The sequence below is a fragment of the Pinus tabuliformis genome, chromosome 1_2 (assembly GCF_031772625.1).
Source record: "Pinus tabuliformis cultivar Carrire ecotype Pingquan chromosome 1_2, CPIR1, whole genome shotgun sequence".
NCBI lineage: Eukaryota > Viridiplantae > Streptophyta > Pinopsida > Pinales > Pinaceae > Pinus > Pinus tabuliformis.
The window spans coordinates 358,587,841-358,597,469 of record NC_142298.1 but is presented as its reverse complement, the minus strand read 5'-3'; the positions used below and the strand labels follow the sequence as shown (position 1 = coordinate 358,597,469).

Here is a 9,629-nt window from a genome sequence, read left to right as displayed (position 1 = left end):
GTATGCATCGTATCTTGAAATAAAATTGATGATTTCCATATGGTGTTAAATGAGAAGTTGTGAGACATTTTTATGTTGTTGGATTATATGTCTTAATTATGGTAATTTTTATTGTTTAAAATATCTACAATGCAATATTAAATTAGAGAGTTAATGTATGTTTTATTCAATATACAAATAATGACTTTTGAATTCATTTAGTGATGTAATTTGTTCATAATGTCATGGTTTTTTAATTTTATAGTTGAAAAAATTTCAATTTCTTTTATATCTAGCATGTTATGGTTCAAAACATGTTGAATTTATACTTAGGAAAGAAAAATGATATTCTACCAAAAACATTAATGTGTTTTTTTCCTCATAAACAACTTTGTTTGGCACATAAAAATTTGGTTTTACTAGCATTTTTTAAAAAGTTTGAAAATTGACCCTAAAAAAAACAATCATTGTTCCAGTGTCATCACTTTGAGTTTGAAGCTATATTTTGCACGAAAATTTCGTAGTCACTGCCATGTTTAAAACATGTTCAAAATTGACCCCTAAAAAATAAAATCATCATTCCAGTATACACACTTTTCATTTTTAACACTGTTTTTGATGTTTTTTCGGGGTTTTTTGGCCAGAGTTCCCGTTTTGAGTTTATAGTTCCTGTTTCAAAGTTTACATAGTTTAGGTGAATTCGACTCTTTTGAAGGACTAAACTGACAATTAGAAAGTGGAACATGGCATGCACACATGTGTAGGAGGACACATGTTGAGTCCTTATTTGCTTAAGCATATGACATGTGTGGATGATATGACATATCAGGTGGCTTGTGGGTCCCTCATCAAAACTGCCAGGATAGAGATTTGTAACCATTGAACAATGGGGTGGTGAGTGGTGGCTAAAAGCTAGAATAATTATCATCAAGTGTAGCATTGAAAAATAAAGTTCCCATCTATCGGACCATCAGTTGGAGGGTAGTGTAGTGGGCAGTAAACTTCTCCAATGAGCGGTGAGCAGTGGTCGGTAAATAGACAATTTCCTATCATTAGCAACAAATGGTTTTAATGCCATAAGATGTTCCTATTAGTGAGAGAACCCATCTGGAAGAATGATTAGCTAGTATCGATGGGGGGTGAGCATTATTTAGGCCATGGTTACCACCAAGGTCACGAAGAGCTTACTAGTAAATAACTAAATGACTTAGTCTCAAAGTTTTGGAGTTTAAAGTGTTTAAAATAATTATTGAAACCCAAAATCCAAGAAGGGCTTAAGCTAGTGATCACAACCCCTTGACACATGGGGCATGGGAATAAATTCCCAAGGGCCTATCAGCGACCATAAGTTCAACTTAATATCATAGTGCTCAAGCATTGAAAATTCATCGATATGTCGATCCACCGACAACAATAAAGGATAAAGTGCTAGAATGCAAGCATCACATGAGAAACAAAACTCGAAGGTCGGGGATGAAAATTTGAGGTCTCAAGCACCCAAAATTTAAAGAAAATCTAGAATCACAACAACTAAGTGGGTATAAATAAAACATCCAAAAACAATGTAAGAGTTGTAGTTTCCCTGTGCAAAATAATGATGGAACTACTAAAGTAATGTTTGGATCAATTCATGATACCATGGGTGAAAACCGTGGATCAATGCCTATTAACCATGGTAATAATCATAGCAAAACTATAAATGAAATTCAAAGAGTAGGAACTAAGTGCACATAGATAGTCAAATATGTAAAAATCAAGAAAAATATAGAGTAGTGCAGTGAAGGAGTGGTGGAGATGTTGTGTGCCACTTAGTACAAATCTGGGTGCCAAGTTTGAAATTGATGTTTTGTAGAGGCAAAGAGATTGGATTAGTTGAAATAGTGTATATATGAATTGTTGTCTAAAAATAAAAGAGTGATGTATAATTGTGGAGCCATAGATCTGAGTTTGAAAATAAATCAAAGAGGGATCTAAGTGGTTGAAGCAAGTAGGTACTTGCAGATCAGGGGATCGGGTCTCCTTCAGGTTGGTGTGTGTAAAGAATAATGGGAGTTGTTGCTTCTAGAAAATGGATGCATGAAAAATAAATGGTGGTTATTGCCTCTTGTAGATGATACCTACAAAATTTGATGTAAACTGAAGTTGGTGCTTGCATTTACATTATAATCAAAAGAATATTTGTGGTTTTCTCCCATATGGGTTTCCACATAAACATGTTGTGTTCAAGCTTTATGTGATTGATGCATTGTTTTATTATTGAATGTGTTTTATTGAGTAAGGAATTGTTAAAATCTATAAAATATTTATTCACCCTCACTCTCGGTATTTCACTAGTTTCCAACATTAACTTTGTAAATAGTAAGGTTTTTGTCTGCATATTAATTTAGTGTTTCATTTTCTTCACCATTTGAGGCATCATTGTCTACATATGGGCATGGAGAATGGTCAAATATATTATTGTGCACCATGTTTATACTTCATATCTTACCAACTTGCAAACTTTGGTATAGATGCACATTTTTTCTCTTCAAGAAAGTGACACAACAACTTTATAAGCACAATGGTAGGCCTATAGTAAGAAATTAAAGACTATATTAGTGATTTTGGACATGTGGTTTTATTTATTACGTGAAACCCTATAGCTTGATACCATTTGTTTTCCTCAAGGGTGCATATGTGAAATGGTAGATACTTTTTCGAGCTCATTAGGAAGTTTTATAATTTTTCATAGATTTGACCATTATTTCTTTTTTAGTAGTAGCCAATGCTTGATTTATTATTTTTGAAAATATAATCATATGGATAGGTCCCTTATACCCAAAGGACCACTCAACAACTTGTATACCAATAAAGCATTTCATTGTTTCATTGAGGGGCTTATTTCATTATTTTAGAAAAAGTGTTAGATTGGTGTCAACAAGTAATTTGGTGACTATGTTAATGCCCTTAAAGACCTTTAAGAGGATTTTGAACATGCGTTGTTATTCTCTATGTAAAATTTTATATCCTTATAGTATTGGTGGGGTTCAAACTAGAAAAATTAACTTCCATTATGCATTTGAAAAGTACATCACATGCTAGTTATGCAATTTGAGTGATGAAAATGAGGTCCAAGACCATATTAGCAAGAAAATATATTTAGTAAGCAATGCGATTAGGGGAACATGAAGGTATAGAGAGGTGAACAACATGAAATATTATAGTACGACACATACTCCACTATGCATAGTTTTTTGGGGTACTTGGCATGCTTGTTTTAGAGCCACAACAACTAAATTGAGATGTAATGTTTGACTCCTTAGCCCAAAGTGTAATGCACTACATTTGCATCTTCTATAACGATACTTGTTCAAACTGGCCTCATAAGGAGGTGATGTCCCTTAGTAGGATTTGATTGTTATTACTAAAAATGTCCCACCTAATAAAACTTGGTTTTGTTTATAAGGGAGTAGAAGCCGATTTGGACAAAAGAAAGGTGTGACATATGTGTATTGAAGTTTTTAACACTCTGGAGCTCACAAAATCCTCATGTATATCTAAGGAGCCCTTGAAATTAGAAAGAAACCTAATAAGTTTACTTGTGATGATGGTTATAGACTCAACCACTCTTAGAAACCCCTCATTGATCACCTTCATGAGTAAACCCTCCTCTCGACTATTAACCTTGCACAAACCAAACCCCCTCCCAATTTTCTTTTATTAATGCCCTCTTTAATTTAACTAATTTGACTCTTCCTTCTTATTCATATTTTTATTTTTCATTTACCTTAAAACGTTTCTTTCATATTAACTTAATTCCTTAGTTTATTTCTTATCATTTTTTTAATCCCTTTATTCATTTTCAATTTTATAATTTTTTCATTTTGAATCACTTCAATCCAATATATTAAAGATACCTTATTACATTTCGGCAATTTCGATGATAGTCTCCTTTCTTCATAATTTATTTATTTATTTCTCCTTGTAATGTATATCACTTGAATATGGTTTGTGTTTCATTTTAGTTGGTTTAAATCATTTCTTTAAATTTCTTTTCACTCTAATATTATGCAATATCTTGGTTTTATTTTAATTCTAATTATATTATTTCATTTTAGTTGATACTAATCTTAGTTGTTGTTATAACTACTTTTGTAAAAAATTCAATAAGAAATTCTTAATATTTATACTTGAATAGAATGAAATTATTTTTCTTTTTAGTGGTTAGATTATAACACATTTCAATAGCTAGTCAGTTAGGGGTTAGATTTGACACATTCAACCCTAAACACGAGTTACAACTCAACCCTTCTAGTGTCTTCTTCATATTCCCAACATGTCTAGCTCATTTTACATGGGTAACTGGGTTGATGTGGCATCCTCTTGAATTATGATGGTCAAGCATGATAGATCAACTTTTAGGAGGCATAAATTTTGCATACAGATTATATTTGATGTTTTTCTTGAACCCTTGGAAAGATATTTTAGTGTATACCAATGCTAGGGGTTCTTGCGTGAGCAAGAGTTTTTTGACCCCAAAAAACTTCATTTAATGCCTCAAATTGCTTCGACAAGGTTTCAAACCCCAATTCACCAAATCAGGACCCATTGATAAAAATGGCCCTTTGAGTCGATTCCTTCAAATTTTCCACTTTAAAAGCATCAAGATGGATGAAAAACAATGATTCAATCCAAATCAAAAACCCTTCTCAACTATGTCTTCAATCCTTTTATTCTTGTGCCTTCCATAATTATGACAATCACTTCTCAACATTTGATCCCTTTTCATGTTATTTTCTTACATGATTGAGTTCCTTCTTTAATCCCATAATTGTTAATCTCCAATTGGTCCATTCGATGAACCTTCATTGGCTTTATAATTTTTTCCTTTTTATCTCTCACGACTTCTTGTGGACATGGGCAAAGGTTGCGTGTCTTTTAACACTCATGTCTTTTATTAAGTATCCTATATCACAAATCATTGATCCTTCATAACAGACATTCATCAGGATCATGAGGGGTCTTGTGAAATACTCCCAATAATCTCAATATGCTTTATCAATGATAGATTTCGCCAAGCTCCAATGATAATTAGGTTCTCCTCTCACACACTACCTTTAATCCAAGTTATTCATCTCTCCTCCCATCCAATAATGACTATGGTTTCTATTTTATATTTGATACCCTTATTCTTAATCATCTATATTACTTGATCCAGTGGGTATTGAGATTCTCAGTGAGAATCATATGTAGCCTTCAAAAGGATCCTAACATTAAACATTAATTGATTTATGCTCATTTATTTATTTATATTTTTATTCTTTTGTGCAATGCATTTTCCTTGGAAACCCAATAGGCACTTCCCCTCATTATGAGGATGGTACCTAAGGTAAATCAGATTCCCCTCATTTCAAGGATGATACCTTGGGTAAACCATATTTTGTAGAAGGACACAGCTTTGTGATGCCACTTACAAGAATAGAATCTAGGTGGGAAGGATGGCACTTCATCATACAAGCATTGGAGTAAATGCATTTGACTAATTGTTGCTCAATTGAATGACTTTTGCTTCATTTTTCATCATGTCAGTTTCATCTATGTTATCTCCATTTTGTGAAAACCACTGGAGCTCTATCCATTGAAGACATGAGTCATACGACAAACCTCTTCCCACATTCATCTCATGCTCATCAACACACTTAAGTGGTACAGTCATAGATGCTTATGCATCACAACCTTTTTAGAGATAATATTGTATCCATAAAAAACTTTTGATGTAAATATATACGAGAGGTCATGGAGTTTGTTTGTTGCTAACGCATGATGTTATAGTTCCCCATCAAAGTTCAAATCCACTATAGATATATTCTCTGATAACAAGAAAAGTGTTACGGATTACATTGAATTGAACCATTTTCAAAATATGAGAAACGTTAATCACTCAATATACTTGCCATAAATGTTTGCCCTCAAACTTTAGTGTAATAAGTTTTTGACAACACCTATATATTATATAGACTCGCCTTAAATGTGAGTTGTTAAGTATGATCTCTCATGCTCACGGTTCCGCCAAAGGTACATCAAGATTCCATATGCAATGCTCATGCTCATGAAACCTTAATGTACCTTTGGTAGAACTATGAACAATGAAACCGTGAGATGACAACTCACATTTAAAGTAAGTCAGTATAATATATAAGCACTACGTTAAATTTTCTACTTAAAACTTTATAAAAAATCAAAATTCCACTTACATTTATAATAAACAAATCCATTTAAAACTAAAACTTTATTCAAAATATTGTATAACCTATTTTAATAATATATAAATTTGAAAAAAATAAATATAATCCTAAAATATTTATTGTTAATATTCGTATTAAATAAAACATCGTTTTTCCCACTCGAAACTTTCCAAAACATCAAAGTTGATGTGATAGGGTAACTACTTTAAACATTATAGAAATGTCCACCTAATTTACGACAACTCTATCTAATCTTAAACTTTACTCAAAATACTACAAACATTATCTTGTATGATATGTATTTGTCCATTGTTGTACGGATAAAATATTATTTTTAATTTTAATTTGATGTAGTAAGATTATCATTTTTTTCAAAGTTTTGGAGTATATTAAAATTGATATAATAAATTTCATATTAAAATTTTGCAATATTATTATAATTATGCTGGTGTTCCTCTACGAGTTTTGGCTAGGAAGATCCATCCAATGGCCGATCTCTATTTTCATCGTCCTTCTCCTAATAAAAGAATGACACATGGCTAGTCGAGTCAAAGTGTTTTTCTAACAGGAAGTGGTGTGTACTACATTGTATTGTTGGCTATGGCAATTGTATCAATCTTCAACTGAGGGGAAGAGGGAAAAAATTTGCAGACATGGAGGAATGAGCTTGAGCTAGTGGCTTTAATCCTATTGGATTCCTTTTTCAAACGTAGTAGCCTCTTTGACCCATTCCTATTTGGGAGATTGATGGATGATTCTTTGGACGCCTTCCCTTTGTGGGACTACACTCCCTCTTCCCTCTTCTCTAAGTACGCCCAAGTTGTCTCCAACACACATCGACTAGTGGGAGAGCTCTGACATGCACATTATTCAAGCCAACCTTCTTGGTAACCATCCATTACAAACCCTCGCTCCCTTAAATCTTGAGTTTCTCTCTATTTGTTTCTGCAGTTTCGAGGGTGTGATTTTAATTGATTTGATTTTTGTGGTGTCTGAAGGGGAAGGAAAGGATGATGTGGAGATTATCATAGGGGATGGATGCGTTTTGCAAATATGTAGGTGAAATAAGATGGCAGCGCCACCTAGTGGCAAGAGCTGTCACAAAGGAGAACGGTCGCAGGTGGGACACTTGAGGTGGCTCTCACTACCTCTTAATGCAAATGTTGCGCAACTCGAGGTAGAGATGGAGAATGAGGTTCTTACCGTCACCATCCCAAAAGGGCCTAGGAACAATCTGAGCTCAGGATTGCAGTGATTCATGAATGAGGGTTCTGCTTTGACGTGGGTGAGTATAGAGTTGCGGAAAAGGATTTAGACGAAGCTATATTTTTTCGGGTTGATTATGTTGATGCACATTGTGATCTTAGGTTGGTCGTGCATGCCATGGGGGAGGATGAGAGAATCATATAAATAATTTCAAAAATCCATAGAACTAAAGCCCGACCATATGGATTCTTTGTATAATCTTAGAGGTTTGTTTAGAGATATGGGTAGGTACCAAAAAGATGTAGAAATGTACAAGAAGGTGATTTCTATCTATCCTAATCATTGGCATTATCAGTTCAACAAAGTGGTGGCATTGTTGGGTATTGAAGAAACTAAAGAAGCTTTGAAAGAGGCTTTCAAACTGACAAAAAAGATGGAATTATATGATGTTATTATGCGTTTAAAGCATCTCTAGAAGAGGCCTAAAGGGCTTTCTTCAATGATTAGAAGAGAAGACCATCGAGGTTGTGAAGCTGAGGTACAGATGGGAACTGGTGATGCAAGCTTGGAAGAAGGAATATTGGTTGTTGAACCAGGCAGGTTTAGAAGAGCAAGTGGGAAAACTACACCTAGACAATACTTGTCACACACTCTAGATATCAAAAGCTTCCAGAGGCTAACTAGATTGAATATTTGTGATATAAATCTTCTAAAAAAGGAATTAACTAAAACAAAAGTGCCCATTTCTCAATTTGGTAATGGTGTATCATAGAAAACCATACGTAAAGTAGAACTTGAACAAATTTTATGGAAATTGCTCCATTTTCTCAAGCCCAACACATTCCAAGGAGTTCTCAAGGCAATAAATGAAAGAGTGTCAAATGTATTGGATGGGACAGGATTAGGTAGATTGGATTTAGGCTTGTTGACCCCATTTGTGCAAGTTCCCCAGAGGAGGCAACATTATCCTTTTGATGCTTTATGAAGCATTCAACAAAGGGTATTGTTGCACAAATTAGGAAGCTAGATGAAAAATCCTATATTAGACTGTTAAGAGCAGTTTATCTTCCATCAGAGGGAGTTAGTGGCATGATGGAAGTTCATGGATACACTACAAGTATCTCATTTCCCGAGTTTTTAGAAATGTTTGATGATCCAAACTGGCGGTTTGGCATCATGAAGCAGGTGATAAGGTGTGTCATGGTTGTTGAACTTCTTCAGTTTGCTCCTACCCAATCATTAGACCAAGATTCAAAAGAGTTGAATTGTCATATTATCCTATGTTAAATTTTCTACAGTGAAGGGAAGGTACCTGTGGCATTCAAGCAAGAAGAATATAGGTTTAAAGAGTATGGTAGTGAAATTGGGGTGATGAAAGACAAATTCAAACTATTTGCTTTACACAACGATTCCTCTCTAGATAATTCTTATCATTACTTTTTTACCTAGCATAAAAAATGAGGAATCCAACTAGAGGTTGTTGTCAAATGCCAAGTATTCAGGCTATTCTTCTCCACAATTATGTAGAGATGGCACAGTTATTTCGTTGAGCGGTTCTTTTGTACCAGTGTGAAGAAAATCAACTATGTTTTGCTTTTCTCGAGTGGAAGTTGTAGAAACAAATTTATGGGCGTTGTCAAATATCAAATAGTTGGAGCCACTTTTATTTACAATCATATAAAGGTGGGGGTAGTTATTTTGTTCTAGTGCGAAAAGGGTTTTGTTGTAAGTACTCAATATTTTGTTTCTTTCTTTTTTTATTTGTAAAATGGATTTGTTAAGGAGAGATTTACAATTGTCTACAAATGAGGGAGCCTAAAATGTGAATAGGTAACCAGAGAAAAGGGTGGTCATTGAAACTATTTTCAATATTTCTGAGAGTTAGTTTGTAACGAAATTATTAGAAGGCATCAGCCTAAAAAATGTGTCCATGATTCAAGGTATCTTTTACGAGACCTTGCACTGAGATTCAAGATAAAGAACCTCATATGCATGATCAGTAGGAAGAGAAAGTAGTATTTGCTTATACATTGAAAAAATATGAGTGAAGTGGTGATTCACTTAGCGGACTAGAGACCACCCTACAGGAATTTTGTGCTGGTAACTCCATAACACATGCAATGTTGGTTTATTTTCTCACTAGCAGCAGGTTTTGACTGTGTGGAACATTGCAAATAACATTTAATTAAGCTAATAGCTTGTCAATAGAAAATAGGTATG

At 33.9% G+C, this 9,629-nt stretch overlaps 2 pseudogenes; both read left to right on the top strand.

The window, feature by feature from the left end:
* Positions 1-6,803: 6,803 nt before the first annotated feature.
* On the top strand, positions 6,804-7,469 carry LOC149205857 (17.3 kDa class I heat shock protein-like; annotated as a pseudogene).
* A 9-nt stretch (positions 7,470-7,478) lies between these two features.
* Positions 7,479-8,858, top strand: LOC149205856 (putative TPR repeat-containing protein At2g32450; annotated as a pseudogene).
* The last annotated feature ends 771 nt before the right edge of the window (positions 8,859-9,629 follow it).